At 40.7% G+C, this 22,712-nt stretch overlaps 1 protein-coding gene across 1 annotated transcript in view; it reads right to left on the reverse strand.

Moving 5' to 3' along the window:
• Window positions 1–18,451: 18,451 nt before the first annotated feature.
• The window catches only part of LOC140399133 (uncharacterized), a 129,756-nt gene continuing 125,495 nt past the window's right edge, over window positions 18,452–22,712 (reverse strand). Inside the window, exon 24 of the mRNA XM_072488356.1 lies at window positions 18,452–21,422. The gene's annotated coding sequence lies outside the window, so the exon portion shown is untranslated. The remainder of the gene's footprint in view (window positions 21,423–22,712) is intronic.

The raw sequence follows: 22,712 nt of genomic DNA on the forward strand, positions 1-22,712 counted from the left end.
CCCAGCCTTTTAGCCCTGACAAATGCCCCCTTTTTCTTTTGACGAGGCCTACAATATCTCTCGTTATCCAAGGTTCCCGAAAATTGTTGTATTTATCCTTCTTCCTCACAGGAACATGCCGGTCCTGAATCCCTTTCAACTGACACTTGAAAGCCTCCCACATGTCAGATGTTGATTTGCCCTCAAACATCCGCCCCCAATCTAGGTTCTTCAATTCCCGCCTAATATTGTTATAATTAGCCTTCCCCCAATTTAGCACATTCACTCTAGGACCACTCTTATCCTTGTCCACCAGCACTTTAAAACTTACTGAATTGTGGTCACTGTTCCCAAAATAAATAATGTCATGTCTATTTTGTGGAGAAGATCCTAAATTTAGGCTTTTTACCTCTTCAGTGAATAATCTACCTGCCCTTTTTTAAATTCCCCTGGAAGTAACATCTCTTGGATTATGGTTGTATTTGCCAAGAAATAGGAGAAAGTAAGTAGCTGAACTTGCTGATTTTAGTACTGTTACTGATGCTTGTAAATATCCAAATAATTATTTGGAGCTAAGAATGATTGACCAATCATGATTCCTTTCAAGGCCAGCACTACAAATCTTGCCACATTTTAGCCTCAAACTTGAATTAAGGATGTGTTTTGAATTCAGGCAAGCATTAAAGGACACCCGAGAGATCTATTCTATCTGTCACTGTGAACTTTCAGTTATTATGCACTGAATCCCCCCAAACCTCAACATTTAGAGACCAATTACATGGAATGTTTTTTAACAGCAACGGTGACCACATGACAGCTTTTTGATCCTTCCTATTATAACGGTCTCAATCAATGAAGTTTAGATGTTGAACTTTTTTCCCGTGACAAAGATCATGCCAGTCAAATCTATTCCTTCACAGAGATGGTCTGATTTCCTTCTCCGCAGTGAAGATTGAACATGAAGCAAGATGGCTGTGCCTTCAGTTACAATGTGAACCTTCATTCACAGTCCTGCATCTGTAAGAGTATTCCTTTTGGAGGTTTTGTGTCTGAATGTACTGTATCTGTTTAGATGACTTCATTCCTGCTTCTGGTAGACTGAGTTCTTGGTAGAGGATATGGATGTATTTATGTATCTGTTTAGATGGGCTAATTCTATCTTTTATTACCATCAATGCTACAATTGGCTTGTATTTTTATATATTATTGGGGTGTAAGCAACATTTTACATACAACCATGATTGTCTTGCCTTTGTGTGACAGAACCATTAAGTGGTTACAGCACTGGAGGAGGCCATATGTGCCCATGACATTTCTCTGCAAGGTCACCTCTACTAATCTGACACCCCTGTCCATTGCCTTTCTCTTTTCGCTTCAGGTGTTTATTTGCCTCCACTGCAATTTCAGGTAGTGAATTCTAGATCCTAACCACTCAACCTTGCTCTGAAAGAGTCATTTTGTTACTGCTTCTTGCATCTAGATTAATCATGGCCCCCTTGTAGAATTCTAGGAATTTCAGCACAGGTCCAACACCTGATGCTAGTTCCACTTTGGACCTGCCCTCAAGTCAATTTTCCCTAAATCTTTCAATATTTTATTCTTTGTGTTTATATTATTCTCTTTGAAGTTTGTAATTGATTCATTGTTTGTGATAATACATACTATAAGAATGTATTACAGGGAAAATAGCAACTTTACCCTGCAGAAGCTTGTAGTTTGGGGCATTCATTATGTTACAGACACCATAAGAATGTATGCTGTTGAGTCTTCAACCCATATTTCTAAATGGATCTCGACAATTATTCAAAGAATTTTGACTGTGATTACCTGTTTAAGAATGAAAATAGCCATAAAATCATTACATTTGCGAATAGGGCCACTATTATGATCCTATACCTTGAGATGTATGAGCTTCTACTTTCTGAGTATCATCATGGGGTGAAAGCCTCCAGATATCCTAGGGTCCATGAGTGTACATGAAGCACCAGCCCTGTCTACGGTCTTTTTTGGGAAGTCTGTTTAGATGGCTGTTGATTCTATTCGCCATTTTTTCATTCTGGCAGGAAAGCAGAGAAACACTCCATGCAGGAAAATTGCCCAGACCACTTGAGCAGTATCCCAAGGGGGACTAGGTTTGCTGTAATGACCAAGGATTGTGGGCTCTATTTGGGAAAAGCTATCTAATCTGTCTTGATGTTCATTTGAGGTCACAGTACCAGTTGACTCTTGATTTGTAGCGTTATCTTGTGATGGAAGAACCCTTAATGTGATGTGAATATGCAAAATGAGTTGACTCTTGTGCCATGTATATGGTTTCTTGCACATAATTGACATCAGGAGGAAACAAGGAGCCCAATTGAATGAGAAATTATAAGATTCTTGCCTTACTGCATTTGGCCTCTCATTGCAATACTGCATGGCATTAGCATACTAAAGCTTATCAGAGACATATCTTCTGGTCAAGAAAGAAAATACCATTATGGGTACAATTTTGAAAATGCTATCCATTCAGAGAAGATTGATTCTTGGGAATCTTAAACTGTGGTTTTGAAAACTATCCAGCATTTATGTACTGCTTTATGAAATTACTCCACATTTGCTGTGCCGTTTGAAATGGACTGAGTAAAACTGGTAGCTAACTGCTCAAAATTATGGAAATGCAAGAAAATGATAACAGTTGGAGAACAGAGCTGAGCCGGTATGATGCAATGCTAATGAACTTATATATTGCTCCATTAGAAGAGAAATTGGAAATATGTTTTGGGGTCATTCCAATGTCAAATCGTAAAGGCACTTTTGCAAATTGGCCCATTTTAGAGCTGAGTGGGTGATGTTGGCAGAGACCTGAAATTGGAGTTGCAGTAGTAAACAACAGGCAGACATTATCACCAAAATAAGTCTCCTGGTGATACAGTGCACAAAAGCCCGTTGAGTTTTACTTGAACATGCACCAGTGTTCCAGGAACCTGGTGTGATAGTTTCAATACCGTATAACCATTTCATATATATAAAATTTCAAGTTTGTCTCCTTTGTGCCATTCAGATAAAGGTCACCGGGCAGGATTCTCCATCCCACTGCACCGTTTTCTGGTGTGGCGTGCCCCTGCGCGCCAATGAGATTTCCCATTGTGGCCACCCCCGTGCTGTCGCGAAATTCGTGGGCGAGTGGGCTGCCGGCGAAGCAGAGAATTCAGCCCACCATGTTTCCTGTACTTTCAAAATATTTTAAGAACACAATATGCAGTTCAATTTTAACATATTTAAATATCTAAACTTCTTACTTTAGGCATTGAATATTATTTAAAATTTAGGCAAAAATGAACTACATCGACTGTAGTCATGGCAGCCAGATATATGTCCCATAAATATATATATATACAGTATTGTCAGGATGTATTACAAAGCTCTATGGGGTCCTGATTTGTTTTTTTTAAACCAATACATTTCATATCATTCATCAAAAATAAGTATATTTGTATTCGAGAACAGGATGTGCTACATTATCCATTTCTACATTTTAAAAATTGCTGGTCTTGCGCATTATTTGTTAAATAGCACCAGTAAGAACTTAATTTGCAGTGAAAGGTGAAGAACATCAGACATTCAGTATCCGAAATCCAAAGCAAATAAAATCTAAAGCATAAGGTTACTTTGGCAAATGTGGCATTTGAATTGTGTATCTGTTAGAAATTGGAACAATATGTTAACGTAATGTTCTTTCACAGGGCCTTTAGGTGGGGTGTATATATTTGATTTTGTTAACTGTAATAATTATTTTCTTTTTAAAAAAAAAAAACATGGTTGCTTTATACACCTTTGTATGGAAATTCATCTTCATATGCCTGTCATACAAACATTTGAGTTCAAATCTCTAAAATACTAGTTACATTATCTGATGTGACATTGAGGGCATCCAAGATCTAAGCAGATGCCAGATCCAGTATTGTGTCAAAAATAATGTCTTATTTAGCCATTTTTTTTACAGCAAATCTTGTCGTCCAGGCCTGATGACTGTTGCCTATTTTATTACTTTCTCTGTGTAATAACACTTTACCAGTTTTTAAAGTATTTTGTATCTTTTCTGAGTTATATAATCGGGTTTTATGCGATTATAAATGTTACCACATCCATAAATTGTTAATCCATTTGATTGTCTTCATTTGTTGCTTTCATTCATATCTTTTATTAAATTAACGTTGGTATTTTTAAAAAAAGTTTACTTTTTACTGGTGATGATTTCAGTATTTGTCTAGATTTAGATCTGCATTTGAATACAAGTTGGCTTATGGTGAAATGATAGTAATAGCACGATAGATGTGTACAATTTTTAATCTATTCAAAGATTACTTTATCAAAGCTTTTCAAAGACTGAAAATTTTGTATGTAATTTAGTCACAGTAATAAATGGGTACAGTTTAATATACAAAATATTGTGTATTCCTGAATCCAGCCTGTATAATTTATAGTTTTTAGTGTCTTGGTCTGGCCAGAACGCTCATGAAGAGCTGTTAGTGATCAAATTGCTTGTTAATATTTGATTAAGTTTGTTCTAAAATAGAAGTTAAATGTATTATTTAGTGTGAGAGGACTCCAACGCTGTGCCACTGAGTGTTAGGACATGCGATTCTCAACAGGAGGAATTCCTAATCCAGTACATTCTTTCATAGCAAAGAACTAACTAGAGACTAAGCATTTTGTGAAGATGCAAAGGTGGGCTGTAGGGTGGGGTGGAGCTGGGTGGTTGGAGGATTGGTAAGCAAATTAGCTGTGGCTGTAACTAGAGTGATGCTAACTAAGACCGGGAAGCAGCCTAACTCTTCATCAACAAAATCTGAAAATGGTGCTCAACCCAGGGAGAGCTAAATAGGTGGGCAGGAATATATGCATTGTCACAAGAGTGCATGATTCTGGTAACCCTATCCAGCTCCTGCATTGAAGGGCAACTGGAGAACCTTCTCTTTCAAATTGCTAATTTGCTAATTTTGCTTGAAGAGAACATTTTAAATCCTAGGATAATGCTTCGTGTTTTTTTTAACTGAATGTATAAAATATTGTCACAAGATTCAGATATTGCTATTGATCTCACTTCTACTAAACTAGGTGAAACTCATTCTGTCTGCAGTTATAAGTTGCTGATTGTATGTTAAAGCAGAGTTATAACTGTGTCGTACAAATCAATGTGTTATATACATATTTGTGACTGAGAAACATTGTCAGTGCTGGAGGCCCTGCACAAAGACCTTTTGAGAATTTTAGTTTGCATTATGGATGATAAAACCGGTTGTTCAGAAGGCAACGTATGTTACTTAGTATGGTTGCTACACTGCCTTAATGAAATGGCAGTCATTTGCTGGCACTATACAATAATGCTGAGGTCTGCCTTTGATTTGCAAACTTCCTTTGTCTTGATAAGTTGCCTTGCAGCAATTGTACAATGCATCTGTCATAACCTTGCATCTTTTACGTCAAAATAAAGTTGCATATCTCCCAATATGAAATGAAAATCACTTATTGTCACAAGTAGGCTTCAAACGAAGTTGCTGTGAAAAGCCCCTAGTCGCCACATTCCGGCGCCTGTTCGGGGAGACTGGTACGGGAATTGAAATGAAATTAAATGAAAATCACTTATTGTCACAAGTAGGATTCAATGAAGTTACTGTGAAAAGCCCCTAGTCGCCACATTCCGGCGCCTGTTCGGGGAGGCTGATACGGAAATTGAACCGTGCTGCTGGCCTGCCTTGGTCTGCTTTAAAAGCCAGCGATTTAGCCCAGTGTGCTAAACCAGCCCCAGTCGTTTTATGTAGCGAGGCATTTTGGTAGGAAAGCTGAATAGTTTTTGTAATTTATTTTCAGGTTTGAAATACCTGAATGTAAATGGAAACTTGTGACTGTTGAGTGTCAGAAGTCACAGATATTTACAATATCTAGTAAAACTGCCGATTGAGAACATCCATTTTGAGAATAACGTGGAAAAATGACCTCAGTTTCCAGGTAAGAATGCTGTTGGTGACATAGCTAAATAAGAAGAAGTGCTTTGGATATACATTGTTGCATGATTCTGGTTGTTTCATTAGACTCTGGAATATATAAAGCTGAGAGTTACATCCAGGAAAGTTGGTGATATCCATTCGAGATTTTCATAGAATTATCAAATGTTATTTCATAGTAACAGGCCATTTTTCCCATGAAGTCTGCATATGTTAGTTTCCATATGAACCCACTTGGCTCCCAAAGCTTTAGCAATTCAATTTTTTTCAAGCAACAATCTCATCCATTGAAGAGAATTAAAAGTCTGCTTTAACATTATTCTTAGCTAGAATGTGTAGTATGGAAATATGTCATTCAGCCCAACCTGTCCATGCGTATAGATTGGGCAAATCAAATTAGTAACAATATACTAGAGGAGGAAGTCCAGGAGTGTTTACGGGATAGTTTTCTGGACCAATATGTTGAGAAACCAACTAGAGAATAGGCAATCCTAACCTGGATATTGTGCAATAAGAAAGGAATAATTGGCAATCTAGTTGTGCAAGGCCCCTTGGGGATGAGAGACCATAATACAATAGAATTCTTCATCAGGATGGAGAGTGACGTAGTTGATTCTGAGAATAGGGTCTTGCATCTAAATAAAATAAACTACGATGCTATGAGGCGCAAGTTGGCTATGATGGATTGGAAAACGTTATTCAAACATGACGATGGACAGGCGAACTGCAACAATTGTTCATTTCTGTCTGGCACAGAAGTAAAACAGGAAAGGTGGCCAAACCATAGCTTACCAGGGAAATTAAAGATGGTATTAGATCCAAGAAAGAGGCATACGAATTGGTCAGATAAAACAACAGATCTAAGGATTGGGAGCAGTTTAGAATTCAGCAAAGGAGGACAAAGGGATTTATTAAGAAGAGGAAAACCGGGCACAAGAATATGTTTTCAGGGAATATAAAAACTGACTAAAAGCTTCAATAGGTATGTGATGAGAAACCGATTGGTGAAGACAAATGTAGGTCCCTTAGTCAGAAAGAAGAAAATTTATAACAAGGAACAAAGAAATGGCTGACATTTTGGTTAGAATCCATTGAAACCCTACAGTGCAGAAGGAGGCCATTCGGCCCATTGAGTCTGCACTGACCCTCTGAAAAAGCACTCTACCTAGGGTGACTCCCCCGCCCTATCCCTATAACCCCACACATTGATCATGACCAATCCACTTAACCTGCACATATTTGGACTGTGGGAGGAAACTGGAAGAAATGCATGCAGACACGGGAAGAAGGTGCAAACTTCACAGTCACCCATGGCCGAAATCAAACCCGGGTCCCAGGTGTTCTGAGACAGCAGTGCTAACCACTGTGCCACCCTCAAAGATGTCTTCATGTAGGAAGTCACAAATAACATACTAGAAACGTTGGGGAATGCAGGGTTTAATGAGAGGGAAGAACTGAAAGAAATCAGTATTGGGGAAATGATGTTGGGGAAATTGATGAGATTGAAAGCCGATAAATCCCCAGGGCCTGATAATCTACATTAGAAATAGTGGATGCATTAGTGGTCATGTTCCAAAATTCTATAGTCTGGAACAGTTCCTACAGATTGCAGGATAGCTAATGTAACCCTACTATTTAAAAGAGGTGTAGTGAGAAAACGGAATTATCGACCAGTCCGCCTGACATCGGAAGTAGGGAAAATGCACTTGGGAAAACAGTTGCAGAATCGGGCAGAGTCTGAATGGAGTTACGAAAGGGAAATGAGGCTTGACTACTGGAATTCTTCGAGGATCTAACCAGTAGCATTGATGAGGGTGAACCAGTGGATGTGGTTTATTTGGACTTTCAGAGGATTTTGTGAGGGCCACGAAGAATCCAGCAGAGTTTGTAGAATCAAACAGAAAGTAACTTTATTTGCAACAATTGTTATGGGTCAGGGTTTAGAGAACCCCAAAGTGTATCATGGAGTTCACCTGACCTACAAATTTTAATAGATTGTGGTATGGGGAGCACACGGCCCACTCTACAGGTGTGCTACAGCAGAAAAGGACAAGTATTTTTTCAAGCAAAACAATGTTTATTCTATGAACGCAAGTTAACCTTTTTTAAAACAAAGTGAACATCTAAGCAACCATTCAAATACAACCCCAAAGACTACAACACTAAGTAACCCTGTAAGCTGTCCTTTTAACATCCAAAAGACTTAACAAACCTTCAAACAGGAGCACAGTAGGTTTGCATTCAATACGGAGACCTTTTACAATTCTGAGTTCACCAAATGATCCATAGAGTCTTTGGATGGCAGAGATCAACTGTACAGCTCTTTGTCTAAACATCAGATGCAGCTCACTGAAAAACACACACCCAAGCTTTTTCTCAAACTGAAACTAAAAAGCAGTAGAGCTCAGCTCCACCCACACTCTGACATCACTCCAGTAACATGAGTAGCTCCATTTTTTAAAGGTCCATTTCTTAAACACCCGTTTCTCAAAGGTACTCTCACATGACACCTCCCCCCAAGAAAAAAAAACCCATCAACTTCAAGATGGTTTCATTTTTCACCTTTGCACTATCCTTTAAGAAATGCACACAGTAAATATACTTGGTTGTTTCAAAAAACAACACATGTAAACAGGTATAATAATATAGTCCATTTTTCCGTTCTTCTTCAACTGAAATCTTTCATGATTAATAGTCTCTTTGAACAACAAGATCTCAGCACGATCCGTCCATTTCACTATGTCTCGGCATTTCTCTTTAAAGTCAGATACTTTAGTTCAATCTGATCACAGAGTCCCTTGCAATTATCCAACACATGCGCATTGGTTATCACAGCTTTCAGGCAGTCAAATGCCTGTTGAAAGTCCGCTGTCCATTGAAATTTTCGACGTTTCGTCAGCAAGTCCATCAGTGGAGCAATCACACTACAAAATATTTGCACCAATGTTCGATCAAATCCACTCATGCCAAGAAATCGCATTATTTCCCTTTGTCTTGAGGGTATCGGAAACTCCTCAAGGAAAGTGACTTGGGCTTTTCCAAATTCACTTCTGGCTAGGTTTATCACCAAACCCGGCGCCTGAAGTCGATCAAATAACTCCATCAGATGTTTTAAATGTTCTAAACCACGTCTGGCTGAAAATTACAAGATCGTCGATGTATACCGCACATTGAGTAATCCTGAAATTACTTTGTTAGTTAACCGTTGAAATGTGGCTGGGGCATTTTTCATGCCAAATGGCATAACTTTGAATTGGTATATACCATCTGGAGTCACAAAAGCTGAAATCTCCTTCGCCCTTTCGGATAAAGGTACCTGCCAGTAACCTTTAAGTAAATCCAATTTGGAAATAAAAGCGGACTGTCCCACTTTTTCAATGCAATCCTCCAAACGTGGGATAGGATAAGAGTCCGTTCTTGTAACTGCAATAACCTTTCTATAGTCCACACACAACCGTTGGGTACTGTCTGGTTTTGGTACCATCACTATGGGTGAGCTCCATTGGCTGCAACCCACTTCAATCATGCCATTTTTAAGCATACTCTCAATCTCTTTGTTAACCTGTGCCAATTTTAACGGGTTAAGTCTGCATGGATGTTGTTTGATCAGAACAGCATTTCCCACATCTACATCATGTATAGCCATTTCAGTACTTCCCAATTTATCTCCACAAACTTGCCCATGTGATATCAATAACTCTTTCAGGTCAGTTCATTTTTCCTCTGAAAGGTAACTCAACAATTTATCCCAATTTTTAAGAACATCCTCATTTTTCAATTTAATTTGAGGTATGTCAAATTCACAGTCATCTGGATTTGGTTTTGTCATTTTGAGTTAGAATCATTAAAACCTCCTCCCTATTCTCTCCTTCCCTTTCAAAGTACCCTTTAAGCATATTCACATGACACACTCGGTGAGTCTTCCTTCTATCTGGTGTTTTTACCACATAGTTCACCTCATTTAATTTCCTTTCAATCTGATAAGATCCACAAAACCTTGCTGTTAAAGGGTCACCTACCACTGGTAACAACACTAAAACTTTATCTCCACTGGCTAAACTACAAACTTTGGATTTCTTGATGGCTACCTGTTTCATGACATTTTGTGCAACTTTTAAATGTTGTCTAGCAAATTCACGTGCTCTATTTAATCGTTCCCGAAAATTGGACACGTAATCCAACAATGTAATTTACGATTTCTCGCCCACCAATTTTTCCTGACTCAATTGAAGTGGTCCTCTTACCTCATGACCAAAAATTAGTTCAAAAGGACTAAATTTGGTTGACTCATTAGGTGCATCCCTAATTGCAAACAGTACGAATGGAAATCCTTTATCCCAATCCTCTGTATAATCTTGACAATAAGCCCTCACCGTTGTCTTTAATGTCTGATGCCACTTTTCTAATGCTCTCTGCGATTCAGGATGGTACACAGTTGATTTAAATTGTTTTATTCCTAAGCTATCCATAACTCTTTGAATAACTTTGAAGTAAAATTTGATCCTTGATCCGATTGTATTTCTGTGGGTAGTCCATATCTAGTAAAGAATTTAAGTAACTCCACAATCTTTTTAGCTGTAATATTACGTACTGGAATGGCCTCTGGAAACCTAGTAGACACATCCATTATAGTCAAAAGATATTGATTCCCACTTTTTGTTTTAGGAAGCGGTCTTATGCAATCAATTAGGACCCTTGTAAAAGGTTCCTCAAATGCTGGAATGGGTATTAAGGGTGCTGGTTTTATCACTGCTTGAGGTTTCCCTATCACTTGACATGTGTGACATGATTGACAAAATGTAACTACATCTTTATGTAGTCCAGGCCAATAAAAATGTTTCTGGATTTTAGCTCGAGTTTTCCTTATCCCCAAATGACCTCCCACTAGTACCTCATGTGCAACTCGCTAACCTCCTTTCTATACCCAATCCACATACCCAGTCCACACAAGATCTTTGTAAACCAAAGTCACTAATTTTTTTTCTGTTTTTTGTTTCTAAGTTGCAATAATTCACATGTTGGAGGTTGACAAGCTGACCAATTTTTGTGTGATACCTGCCGTTTATTTAAAAACAATTTGAAACCGGCAATACTACTTAGAACATAGAACGATACAGCGCAGTACAGGCCCTTCGGCCCACGATGTTGCACCGAAACAAAAGCCATCTAACCTACACTATGCCATTATCATCCATATGTTTATCCAATAAACTTTTAAATGCCCTCAATGTTGGCGAGTTCACTACTGTTGCAGGTAGGGCATTCCACGGCCTCGCTACTCTTTGCGTAAAGAACCTACCTCTGACCTCTGTCCTATATCTATTACCCCTCAGTTTAAAGCTATGTCCCCTCGTGCCAGCCATTTCCATCCGCGGGAGAAGGCTCTCACTGTCCACCCTATCTAACCCCCTGATCATTTTGTATGCCTCTATTAAGTCTCCTCTTAACCTTCTTCTCTCCAACGAAAACAACCTCAAGTCCATCGGCCTTTCCTCATAAGATTTTCCCTCCATACCAGGCAACATCCTGGTAAATCTCCTCTGCACCCGCTCCAAAGCCTCCACGTCCTTCCTATAATGCGGTGACCAGAACTGTACGCAATACTCCAAATGCGGCCGTACCAGAGTTTTGTACAGCTGCAACATGACCTCCTGACTCCGGAACTCAATCCCTCTACCAATAAAGGCTTGATGAACTTCTGCCCACTTTTCATCCGCCTGCATATGTAAAGGTCTCCATTTTCTCATCAAGACATCACTTTTACGGTAATAACCCTCTGGTACACACTCCGATTCCTGTTTCGTATATGCTTTCTGATACGTCCGTTTTATTTCTACATCTTTCTGTTGTAACTCCGTGAATTTTCCTGAACTAAAAATATCCGCCTCATCCTCCACCTGTACTTGTTCTTTTTCAACCAGCTGATCAAAAATAGTTTCTGATAATTACACTTCCGCTTCATCTTCACTCTTTGATTTCTCCTCTTGTCTTAACCTGTGACTTTGCGACCTTGTTACTACACAATCCGGAAAAATGCCAGGATATTCGTCCTTCAACACTTCAGTTGTCTGATTTTCCACTGGCTTATCAACCACAGTCGGCATCACTCCCACTTGCGATCCAGTTATACCATTATCCAAGATAAACTGTATTCCTGGACAAAATAGTTTCTCTATTACTCCTACTACCACTTCACCACTCTTCACTGGACTTTCCAACCTTACCTTATATAATGGAATGCTACTCCTCTCGCCCTGAATTCCACATATGACCACCTTTTCTGGCAATATTCTTCCCAAACTACATATCTCCTCATATCTTACCATTAAAGATTGACTAGCTCCCGTATCTCTTAAAATTGTGACTTCTTTACCTGCTCCTCCTGATACACATGAGTAAACTTTACCCACACAAGTAAATTCTTTAAAGAGATCTAACACCTTCTTATCAATCACCCCTTGATCAGGCTGTATAATCTTTTGCACCTCCTCCGCTTCACTTGGGCTTTCCTTTACCACTTTAACAAACCCCACTGTCTTATCCTGTTTTACCACATCAGCCTTCCCAGTGCTTTTCTTCAACCACCAACATTGTGACTTTACATGGCCTAGTTTATTACAGTGAAAACTATTGAAACTTTTCATTTCCTTTCCGCCCTCCTGGATTTATTTTTTAGTCTGAGGTACACTCTCCTTATTATCTCCCATCAGATCACCTTTACTTTTACCACTTGAGTATTTCTCATGTCCCCAGTTTCTATCCCTCACAGGCTGAAACTGATGTCGGAAACCAAGCTTTGATTTATGAACTAATTCATAATCATCTGCCATTTCTCCTACTAATCTTGCAGTTTTAACCCTCTGCTCTTCCACATGAGTTCTCACTACATCAGGAATTGAATTTTTAAACTCCTCCAAAAGTATAATTTCTCTGAGAGCTTCATAAGTTTGGTCTATTTTCAAAGCCCTTATCCACCTATCAAAATTACTCTGAGCCTTTCAAACTCAATTTCTAAACCTTTGTCTGTAGGCTTCAGGCACTCGTTCATATGCACCTCTGATGGATTTTTTTCACCTCCTCATACGTCCCAGATAGCTCCGGTAATAATGATAAACACTTCACTAGCCCTACCTACCAGCTTTGTTTGAATCAATAATACCCACATGTTCTGTGGCCATTTCATTTGTTTAGCTACCTTCTCAAATGAAATGAAGAAGGCTTCTACCTCCTTCTCGTCAAACCTTGACAATGTTTGGACATATTTAAGTAGATCCGCACCAAGCCTTTGACGCTCTTTCTCACTATCCTCATCACTATCATCCAACTGTACGTTTCCCATTACATCTGCCAATTTTAACTGACTATTATGTTTCATAGCCATTTTCTGAAGTTCAAACTCTCTCTTTCCCTTTCCTCGCTGTCTCTTTTTGTTCTGCTAGGGCTACTCTTTCTTTCTTTCTTTCTTCTCTCTCCTTTTCCTTTTCCCTGATCTGTATCTCCCTTTCTCTTTATTTTTCCCTCATTGCATATTCAAGCTGCTTTAATTCTTTTTCATGTTCAAGTTGCTTAATCTGCAACTGGATCTTTGCCATTTCTAATGAGTCAGACTGTATCTCAGGCAACTTTAAATGCTTAGCCACCGCCATAATTACCTCATCTTTTCGCATTTTGTCAGGTAATGTTAACTGCAATATTTTTGCCAAATCTAACAGTCTGTTTTTAGTCTCTGTCCGTAAGGTACCGTCTCCACCCCCAGAAACCCCTGAGCCTCTGAAAGAGCCATTGTCCACAACACACACCCCACTTAAACTAAAATACCACACCTGAAAAGCAACCACAATATGCTCACCTGTCACTGTCGTTAAGTTCACTAAGTCAATCCAATAGATAGACTTTTATCCCCCTCTCGAGCCCCCAATTGTTATGGGTCAAGGTTTAGAGAACCCCAAAGTGTATCATGGAGTTCACGTGAACAACAACTTTTAATAGATTGTGGTATGGGGAGCACACGACCCACTCTACAGGTGTGGTACAGCAGAAAAGGACAAGTATTTTTTACAGCAAAACAATGTTTATTCTGTGAACGCAAGTTAACCTTTTTTAAAACAAACAGTGAACATCTAAACAACCATTAATTCAAATACAACCCCAAAGACTACAACACTAAGTAACCCTGTATTTTTAACATCCAAAAGACTTAACAAACCTTCAAACAGGAGCACATTAGGTTTACATTCAACACTGAGACCGTTTACAATTCTAAGTTCACAAAATGATCCATAGTCTTTGGATGGCAGAGATCAACCGTACAGCTCTTTGTTTAAACTTCAGATGCAGCTCACTGAAAAACAGATACCCAAGCTTTTTCTCAAACTGAAACTAAAAAGCAGAAGTAGAGCTCAGCTCCACCCACACTCTGACATCACTCCAGTAACATGAGCAGCTCCATTTCTTAAAGGTACATTTCTTAAACACCCATTTCTTAAAGGTACTCTCACATGACACAATATATACACAGCACCAGTGGTTCACTGCTAGTTCCCTTGCTAGCCGATACAACACTGGTCCGCTCTATACAGCTGCAAAGCTAACGATCACCCTGCCGCACCTCATTGGGAGAGCTCATATTCACCAAGGAACATGGGGTAACCAATTGTTCCCAGCCAATACGACCCGGGCAGGTTATAACAAGGCTTTTGACGAAGTCCCACATAAGAGATTAGCGTATAAAATGAAAGCACATGGGATTCGGGGTAGAGTATTGAGATTGGATTGGTGGATAGAAAACTAACTGGCAGACAGGAAACAAAGTAGAAATAAGCGTGCCTTTTTCCGAATGACAGGCAGTGACTAGTGAGGTGCTGCAAGAATTGATGCTAGGACCCCAGCTATTCAAGATAAATACTCAAGATTTAGATAATAAAACTACAAAATGTAATATCTCCAAATTTGCAGACGACACAAAACTGGGTGGAAGGGTGAGCGGTGAGGAGGATGCAGAGATCATTCAGTGTGATTTGGTAAATGGTAAATGCATGGTAGATGCAGTATAATGCGGATAAATGTGATGTTGTCCACTTTGGTATCAAAAACAGGGATGCAGATTATTATCTGAATGGCTATAAATTGAGAGTGCAATGGGCAACAAGACCTGGGTGTGCTCGTACACCAGTCGATGAAGGTAAGCATGCAGGTGCAGCAGGCGGTAAAGAAGCAAATGATGTGTTGGCCTTCATAACGAGAGGATTCAAGTACAGGAGCAGGGAAGTCTTGAATGCAATTTTACAGGGCCTTGGTGTGACCACACCTAGAGTGTGCCGTTTTGGTCTCCTTATCTGGGGATAGAGGAAGCGCAGCGAAGGTTTACCAGACTGATTCCTGAGATGGCGGGACTGACATATGAGGATAGATTGAGTCAGTTAGGGTTATATTCACTGGAGCTAAGAAAAATGAGGGGAGAATCTCAGAAACCTAAAATTTTTTAACAGGACGACAGGAACAATGTGCTCGATTTTGTGTGTGTGTGTGGGGGGGGGGGGGGGAGGGGGGGGGTGTCCAGAACCAGGCGTCACAGTTTGAGGATAGAGTGGACCGTTTAGGACTGAGATGGGAAGAAATTGCAGAGACTGGTAAACCTGTGGAATTCGCTACCACAGAAAGTGGTTGAGGACAAAACATTGCATGTTTTCAAGACTTGGATATAGCATTTGGACGAAAGCGATCAAAGGATATGGGGGAAGGCGGGAACAGGCTATTGAGTTGAATGATCAGCCATGATCATAATGAATGGTGGAATGGGCTCTAAGGGCTAAATGGCCACCTCCTCCGAGTCTGTTTCTATGCTGTTATTTATACTCCACCTGTGCTTCGCCACATCAAATCCCTAATTTAACAACCTGTCATTAGTCGTAAACTAATGACTTGTTAATTTACTCTTCTCCAAAGAAATGAGAACCATCCTACTCAATTTTCCCCAATAGTGTTTCAATGTTCTTTTCGGATCAAGGGCTGAATTCTCCGATCTCCCAGCCGCGTGTTTCTTGGTGGTGCACCATTCCCTGGTGGCGGTATTTGGTGGTCTTGCCGCTTGTCAGTGGGATTTCCCATTCAAGCCACCCCATGCCGCCTGGGAAACCCGAAGGAGTACGCTGCCAGCGGGAAAAGTGAATCGCAATGGCCATATAATTCCAGCCCAGACCTTTAGTTGTGTTGCAATTTTCCATGATTTATGTATCTCCATTCCCAAATCTCTTTACTCCAAATTAATTTTCTGCCTTCCAAGGAATAAATTGCATCCTTATTTCTCTGCCCAAAATGAACCACCTCACCAATGAATACAATTTGCTTCTTACCCACCCACTCTACAAGTATGTTTATGCCCTCCTATATTTTGTTGCATACCCCATATTGTGTATGTTGTTTAATTTTTCAAATAATTCCATGAGCTTGGCTAAACTTCTTTTGAGAAATATATGCTATTTTCTATTATATTTTCCATCTTCAGGTGTCACCTTTTAACAAAGAATTCTGGAATCTAACCATCCTCTAAAGATTTTTTTAAACTGAACACCTTTGATTCTTTTTCTGGTCATATATTTGTGGGCTCGTGTCACCGTCTCACCACAGTAAACAGTCAGTCTATCATTATTTATCCTGCCATACACTCTATAATTTTAAAGACCCTCTCTTTTCCACCCCCTTCCCCCAATCAAATCACTCCTTACTCTTCTCAACATTGGTGAAAAAAGTCCTTCTGAAGTCCTTCTTCATAAATGTAATCTGTCATTTCTTATGGTTACAAAACATACATCAGAGATGTTTTTGTTAGCCAAAAAGTTAGCCTTTACTTTTTGTCTTCCATATTAGTGCAATAAACTTAATAAATTGAAATTTTACAGCTTGCTGTTGAGCATTTTTCATAGTTAAAAATTTATGTAAAAACACCATTTTTGTGTAATTGGAACGTTACTGTTTAATTCTGTTGCTATAAAGGAATGCTCATGCTTCATTCATTAGTTCCAAGATTATTTTTAAAGAGAGCTTTACTTCCTCTTTTACTCAGTATAAGATATGAACGCAGAACCGTAGGATTACCGGGGATAGAGTGGAGGTGTGGGCTTGGGTGGGGTGTTCTTTCCAGGGACCGATGCAGATTTGAAGGGCCGAATGGCCTCCTTCTTCACTGTAGATTCTGTGATTAGGATGTTGCTAAATCCTAATTTTACCATCTGCAGTTTTTAAGTTTTCAAAAAGATAAAGTTAAAAAAACCTTCCATTTAGAAAATTCCTTTCACAATCTTGATGTCCCAAAGTACCTTCCAGCCAATTAATTACTTTGAAATGTAGCCACTTTTGTTAGGAATGTGTGGTTTTATGAGATGGTTGTTTTAAACTTTCTTGTTAATTTAAAGTAAAATAGCATAATGAAGAGAATCATTTGATCTACTCCCAAGTTCTGCCTGCTAATAGGCCTTTGTGACCCAGTTAACATGGAGTTTGTGGGGGTGGGGGGGGGGGGGGAGGGGGGGCAGCTCCCATGTCTTTGCAATGTATGTGCCAGGATCAACATCTGAAAACAAAGGCAGAAACAGATATTTCTGTTATTGAAAACTTTATAACTTAGGAGCCTTTGAACACTAACAAGGAGAGAGGGGGAGTCTGGGAGAGCGAGTCAGACAGATAACAGTGGCTTCAAGCAGCAAGGCAAAGGTTGTTCTATCAGCTACCAGGTGGAATGTTAATGTCAGCTGGTTCTCTAGTCAAGGAGAGAGAACCGTCAGGAATTAAAGAACTCAAAGATTTATCATAGAATGGCCGGGGCCAGGGGAAGGAATTATCAGAGTAAGCCATGTTGCTGGAGATCGGTTTTGAAGACTGAAGGCAATGGGTTTTTTTTTTTTTGTAAATGTATTTTATTGGATTTTTTGAACAAAGTATATTTGCTGTTATGTACACAGGATATGATGTATATATATATATAGAAGAGAAGGGCACGCACACACAAATCACGAAGGGAGAGGAGAAAAGAAAAAAAAACAGTAACAACACGAGAGAAGTACAAAATCAAATAATGTAACTGGTGGGGTATAGTGCACCCGCCCAGCCGCAGCAACTCTGTACACTTGGCAAAATTATTTACCCACATAAGTAGGCATCTGTTTGTGGGGGGAGGGGGGGCGGAGTGGAGAGAGTCGATATACAATTGGGTGCCGGAGAGACAATTCTGGAGGGCAATCGTCGAATGGGTCTGGTGCTGGTGTTGTCCCTTGCTTCTCCCGGACGGATTTTGTTGCCGGCCCACCTGCCTTCCGCCTGTATTCTCCTTTTTCTCTGTACCTGTAGATGCCAAGTTCGTTAACGTTTCCCTGCCTCTCTCCCCCCCCCCCCCCCCCCCGACCTCCCTGTCTCTTCCCTCCCCCTGCCCCCGTGGTTCACCTTTCCTTCCTCTTAGATTTAGCTGCCCCCCCCCCCCTTCTCCCGTTCTATCTCTCCCTCTCATGCTTTGGCTGCTTTCCCCTGGTTCCTGGCTACCTGGCTATTCTTCTGCTTGTTTGTCGGCCACAAACAGGTCCCAGAACAATTGGGTGAATGGCTCCCACATTCTGTGAAAGCCATCGGATGGCGAATTTGATTTTCTCCATTTGGAGAGATTCCAATAGGTCGGACAGCCAGTCTGCAGCTTTGGGTGGTGCTGCTGACCGCCAGCCGAACAGGATTCTACGGCAGGCGATCAGGGATGCAAAGGCAATGGCAACGGCATCTGCCCTCCTCCCAGGAATAGATCTGGCTGGTCTGAAATTCCGAAGACCGCCACTTTCGGGCATGGCTCCACCCTCACCCCCACCACTTTGGACATTGCCTCGAAGAAGGCTGACCAGTACTCCACAAGTCTGGGGCGAGACCAGAACATGGGGGCGTGGTTGGCCGGGCCTCCTTGGCACCGTTCACATCTATCCTCCACCTCCGGGAAGAGGCTTACCTACTCATACGGGTTCTTGTTAAGTGGGCTCTATGTACCACTTTTAGTTCCGTCAGGCTGAGCCTTGCACACGTGGAAGTGGAGTTGACGCTATGCAGTGCTTCGCTCCAGAGTCCCCACCCTATTTCGGTCCCCAGGTCCTCCTCCCATTTCATTCTTGTTGCATCCAGTACGGTGTCGGTCCCTTCTACCAGTCCCGTTAGTGCTGTCCCACCTACTTGTGGGTGTACCGGGAAGATCTCACTTTTGCTCATGTTGAGTTTGTAGCCCGAGAAGGCGCCAAACTCTTTCAGGAGCGCGATGATTCCATCCATGCTGCTTTGTGGGTCCGAAATGTAGAGGAGCAGGTCATCCGCATAGAGTGAGACTCTGTGCTCTCTGCCGCCCCTTTGGATCCCCCTCCAGCCTTTTGCTGCTCTGAGCGCAATTGCTAGTGGCTTGATCGCTAGGGCGAACAGCAGCGGGGACAGTGGGCATCCTTGTCTGGTGCCCCTGTGCAGCTGGAAGTATCGGGAGTTGGTGTTTGTCCGTACGCTCGCCATGGGAGCGTTGTGTAGGAGTTTTACCCAGGAGGTGAACCCTGTTCCAAGCCCAAACCGCTCCAGTACCTCTATGAGGTATTTCCATTCGACTCTGTCGAAGGCCTTTTCTGCGTCTAGGGAGACGATCACCTCTGGTGTTCTCTCCCCAGATGGGGTCATTATCACGTTCAGCGGGCGCCTAATGTTGGAGGTCAGCTGTCTACCTTTGGCAAAGCCCGTCTGGTCCTCTGCGACCACCTCTGGCATGCAGAGGAAATGGTTTTTGACAGATGCTGAACGTTGTGCCTTGTTGAAACAGGGAGAAGTGAACCTGTTGGAAGCTGGGTGTGACTGCACTGTTGCCTGAAAGATCACAATTCTGCGAAAATGTTGCAAAGTAAGTGTGGACTATTGGTCATGTTAAAATGCTGTGGTGCGGCATGTGGCACAGTGGATAGCACTGGGACTGTGGCGCTGAGGACCCGGGTTCGAATCCCGACCCTGGGTCATTGTCCGTGTGGAGTTTGCACATTCTCCCCATGTCTGTGTGGGTTTCACCCCCGCAACCCAAAGATATGCAGGGTAGGTGAATTGGCCACGCTAAATTGCCCCTTAATTGGAAAAAAAAATAATTGGGTACTCTAAATGTTTTTTTTTCATTTTTAATTTTAAAAATGTTAAAACACTGTTGAGTGATGTCTTTTTTCTAGAGCATTAGTTGCCTGCTATGTAATGGTTAATTGATGCTGCTTTTTGTTTGTTATAGTAAAAGTCTAAACTGGAAATGTGTAATTCCTTCAAGTCAATAACTGGAATTCATATATCATTTTTAAAATTATCAGACTCTTGGGGACTTTAACACTTTGTGAAAATGTCACAGCTAGCTTACCTCAGAGCAAGTCCCCAAAACAGCAATGTGATGACCAGATAATCTGTATTTTTTAATGCTGTTCATTGGATAAATATTGGTCAGGACATGGCAAAGCTTCCCTGCTTGTCTTCATAAATGCACCAAGTTCTCAGGCAAAGTTGTCCTTGCATTCCTGAAAATTGCAACTAAAGTGAAAATAAGCAAATCACATTTTCCCATTCAAACCAATGTATGACTTGTCAGAAAAAAAAGCATTAAAACATTAAACCCTACACGTTGAAATGTTTACCTTGCTAAATTCCTAGATAGGTAAGTGAATAACTTTTAAAATAAAATAAATTTTAAAATACTGTTTTTAAAAAAAAATAAATAAATAAAATATTTGTAACTTTCCACTTGCAGTACCACCAGCTCACTGACGATTCTGCTTCCCAACCTCCCACTTGTCTCACATTCTAATCTCTGATCCTCTTGGTTGCCATGGACCCTTCCTCTAGCCACCCATCTGTTTTGTAGCCTCTCACTTGCTAACCCACCTTTTTGCTGCCAATCCTCCGATTTGTGGACTCGCCTACTCCCTGACTTACCCTCTCACCAAACTTCCCGCTCCCCAACCCTCCTGCTTGCCGCTTTCCTCAACTAAATGCTTGCTGTGAGCTTGGACTAACAACGCTGCTCACCCCGCCTGTCACTGCTCATTTTCGGAGCCCATGTTCACAATGAGGGGTGAGGAGAGGGAAGTGGCAAGTAGGACCATTTTTAAAAAATATCTATTATAACAGTCCCAACTTGGCACTTTAGTATCATCGGTTTCCACATTTTCACTACCCCAGAGCTCCGGCTTCGGATCACAGCTGGACCTTGAACAGGAACACAATTCCAGGAATGGCGAGTGAGAGAGTTGTGGAGTGAGGGTTTCAGCAAGAGCAAAGATCGATGACCAGGTGAATCGGAGTGGCAGAGACCCCAAGTTCGCGTGTCGTCAGCAAGATGCTGGGATCGGGAGCAGGAGAGGCCGCTCCACAATGGTACGATTGGATCACTGCCCCATCTCAGCTTGTTGGGAAACAACTTTAAAATGAATTCTGAAAGGGAATATAGGCCCCATTAACTGACATGAAAGTGAAACAATGTTAAACAAAAGATTAATCAGAGAGCGTAGAATCAAGAGAACTTTTAATATCTACCAGAAAGATGGCACCGGTTATACTGTTCACATAAATTTTGTTCTTAAATCTTTGAAATGGGGCTTGAACCCACAACCTTCTGAGAAGCAACTGTGCTACCAATGAGCTAAGGCTGACCGCAACATTAAGTAGTAACAAAGATATGAAAGTTGGGACAAAATAGACTACGCCAATTGTCCAAAAATGATACACCCTTGATATAAAGAGAATTGCTCTAAATGTTCCCATGTATCCAACACATTTCACCTCCCTTTAGATCTGATGAAGAGTCAAACAAACTTTAAACTAACTCTTTCTCTCTCCTTGCAGATGTTGCCAGACCTGCTGTGTTTTTTCCAGCATTCTCTGTCTTGTTTCAGATTCCAGCATCCGCAGTATTTGGCATATTTTATTGTTCTGAATACTCAGCAGGTCGGGCAAAATATGTGGAGAGAGAAACAAAGTTAACATATATGGTTGATGGCCTTTCATCAATTCTGACAAAAGGTCACCGACCTGAAACATTTAACTCCTTTTAATCCTCAGCTGCTAATTTTTCTATTTAGACTGCCAATTTAATATAAAAATCATTGTGCTAAATAATTTGTACAACTGTCTAAAATTCGGTTTGGAAGGATATCAGTTGAATCAGAGAACATTTCCCATTTTGTTGTTACCCTCATTTGTTAATTTTAAGTAAATTTGCTTTTAAAATGCAGCTGACGTTGGCATTGAGATCACACTATTTGCAACATCAAATGTATTCTGCTGGTGTACATAATTTAGAAAAGGTCAAGTTAAAAGTAATTATGAGAAATGTTTCACTTTCTTGCAATTTGTGAAACTAGATGTTTTAAATGTTAAAATCTGTTTTACTTTACAGTTCAAGCATCCCAGTCTTACCCAAAATTGAATTTTAAAAATATAAATAACTTTTTTTTTAACTGAAGGTTCACCTTTTAACTGAAGGTTCACCACTGTAACGTTGTATCTGTGCCAGCTCCTCCTGCCTCCTCCACAGCCAAGGTAAATTGAACTAATAGCTAATGTCGCATTTCTGGCCTGAGTTTCCCCCTGCCCAACCAGATATTAGATCGAGGGCACCTGAAATATAATCCACTGGTCTACATCTCTATATAGATCATTTTAATAGGACGCCTTCATACGTGCATTCCTTTTGTGCCTGGAAGCGAGGGAACAAAGTCCACG

The sequence above is a fragment of the Scyliorhinus torazame genome, chromosome 22 (assembly GCF_047496885.1).
Source record: "Scyliorhinus torazame isolate Kashiwa2021f chromosome 22, sScyTor2.1, whole genome shotgun sequence".
NCBI lineage: Eukaryota > Metazoa > Chordata > Chondrichthyes > Carcharhiniformes > Scyliorhinidae > Scyliorhinus > Scyliorhinus torazame.